This window comes from Sinohyriopsis cumingii, chromosome 10 (assembly GCF_028554795.1).
Source record: "Sinohyriopsis cumingii isolate HCF-2022 chromosome 10, ASM2855479v2, whole genome shotgun sequence".
NCBI lineage: Eukaryota > Metazoa > Mollusca > Bivalvia > Unionida > Unionidae > Sinohyriopsis > Sinohyriopsis cumingii.
The window spans coordinates 23,025,454-23,028,229 of NC_142970.1; the positions used below are offsets into that span (position 1 = coordinate 23,025,454).

General features: G+C 35.3%; 1 non-coding gene across 1 annotated transcript; it reads left to right on the forward strand.

Annotated features, from left to right (window-relative positions):
* The first annotated feature begins 2,186 nt into the window (after positions 1-2,186).
* Positions 2,187-2,259, forward strand: Trnap-cgg (transfer RNA proline (anticodon CGG)). Its single transcript has one exon. It is a non-coding gene; the product is annotated as a tRNA-Pro (tRNA).
* Positions 2,260-2,776: the final 517 nt, after the last annotated feature.

Here is a 2,776-nt window from a genome sequence, read left to right on the forward strand (position 1 = left end):
CAAATGTGGGTGGTTTTATGGACAAGAAAGAATAAGTGTCGGTATAAAGATGCTTTAATATCGTGTATACAACAGGAACTGCAAAAAGTGCTTACGAATTATAAATTTCTGTCACAATTTATATATTTTGTTCTGCTATCAGTACGTAATATGTATGCATTAGATTTTAGTATTAAGGTTCGAAATAAATAATAAAAAAGAAAATTCCAACATACAAAATAAAAAAAATTCAAAACGATTATGATGAACGAATTTAAAAGAAAATGTCTGAACAGAAAAAGGAAGCAAAACAATTTCAGTGCTGCCACGAGTTTCGAACTCGGTCACGATTATTTGGCACACGTGACATGCGGAAAGAAGGAAAGAAAAAACAAATGTGGGTGTTTATATATGAGATAATACAAAACAAGGTGCTTCCGTACAATCGGAAGGAAATTTACATGGATAGCAGTAGTACATGAATAAAAAAACAATTATATTTAAAGATGCAGGAGAGAGAGAGAGAGAGAGAGAGAGAGAGAGAGAGAGAGAGAGAGAGAGAGAGAGAGAGAGAGTAATTAATGATCCTGTCAGAAAGTGGAGATTGGTACATGCCCCAAAATGAATTCAGTAAATAACAAGTAAGAAAATCATCATTTTCGTCAATAATACAAAAATTAGCAGCAATTAAAGAAACCCAAACCAATTCATATTTGGGTTTTAAAGAAAAAGGTCTAAAGTTTTTTCATTGACCATATTTCTAAGCTTGGAAATTTCTACATTTGGGACATATACATTAAGGAAGCGAATCTAATCCCGCGTACTACTTTGTTAACCAAGTGTTCTTTGGTTTGGTTTCTTTGCTATCTCCGAAACGGAGTCATCAATCCGTCAAATACATGGGGTACATTTTCTGGCTTGACAGAAATGGCCACAATTAAAACAGTTGAGTCACGATCGCAAAGAAGTAAGTCGGGTTCAATTCTGTAGAATTGTGCTTGGTTTATCGTAGCAAAACCGATTATTTCGAATGGAAACACATACGATAGAGCTGTCATAAAGACAAGGAAGATCAGTTTTAAAATGTTAAAACACTTAAAAGTGCAATGGAATTGATAGCTCTCTTATATATTAGTTCTGTGATTACTTATCAAATAGAGTAAAAACAGTTTTTGTGTAAATAAAACCGATAGCCACTATGTTGCAGCAGGCGTACCACAGGGCTCTGTCTTATATCCGTTATTATTTACTGTGTCTATTAACGAATATAGGCGATGGGCTCTTGAGTAACGATAGTTCACTGGTGTAATTATCTAATTATCTAATTACACTAACGCAACAGAACATGTAACTGAACACAAATTTACAAACGGTTGACGATTGGTCAGTAATTAGAGGACTTTAATCCAACCTAAATGAGTCAATGTTATCCTCGCGTAATCAAGAACCGGCGTTCCGGTTTTCCATGAACTAATATTCAAAAACGAAATCATCTATTTTCTTTTTATTCCACAAACATCTTGATATATTTTTTCAGCAGTCGAGAAAACCGGATAAAACATGTTGATAGCATTTATATCGATATCCATATTTATAACTGCCTCGCAAACACTTAAACATAAATTAAGCAGGAATGCGTATGAAATGATATAGTGCACATACGCACTTTGCTAAAATACGCTGATGTTGTATAGGAGGGTTGTTCGGCCGAAGGCCATCTCGAATTTGAAAAATTACAACTAGAAGCAGGTAGAATTGTATAAGAGAACTGTCTCGTTCATAAAATATGTAAACTAACGGGTTGATCACTCTTGGCAGATAGGCAAACGTTTCATTAACTGTTACGTTCGTAAAATTGTAAACATATTATATCCTTCTTGGTTTGCTCATCTGTTAGCATCACTGCTTGGCGAGACAAAAGTGTATGATCTTAAAAATAGGAATAAATTTAATCGCATTAATGCCAGGCTTGAAATAAGAGGAAACGCACCCCTCTATTCATGTTTGGAATTCACTACTAGGTTCAGTATAAAGTGAAAGGAAATATTCTATCCACAGAAATGAAATCCAGATTAAGAAAATCTCATCATACAAAAATTCTAAATATCTGTAGTGATTTACACAATGATTTATAATCTAATCGTTTGAGAGGTAATCAGCTGTGTACTTGTGGTGATGAAATGCATACCATTGCATATTTACTAACCGCTCCGGTGGCTAAGTGGTTAGAGCGTCCGCCTCGGATGCGGGAGGTTATGGGTTCGATCCCCAGCCGAGGCATACTAAAGACTCAAAAAAATGGTACTAACAGCTGCCTTGCTTGGCACTCAGCATTAAGAGGTTAGTGTTAGGACTGGTCGGCCTGGTGTCAGGATAATGCAACTGGGTGGGACATCGTGTTACATGTCTGCGGCATGATGCTAGACATCACTATAAACTGCCACACTGCAGACATAATAGCGATATGACTGAAAAATTGTTCAAGCTACCTTAAAAAGTCCAAATCACACACACACACACACACGTATTTACAACAAAATACTTTAGTGAACAGCATAGGAAACAGGTTCAGAGAATAAATCACCTGACTAAACATCGACCATAGATAATAGCTTTTTTGACTTCCTGTTCCAAACATATATTAAAGACATTAAATGCCTCTCATAATTACGAAGCGTTCAGAATTGGATTTCTCTTTTTAATTAATTGCTGCTAATTTTTGTATTAATGACGAAAAGGATGACGATATGGTGTTCAAAATATGATTATTATTATTAGTAGTAGTAGTAGCAGTAGT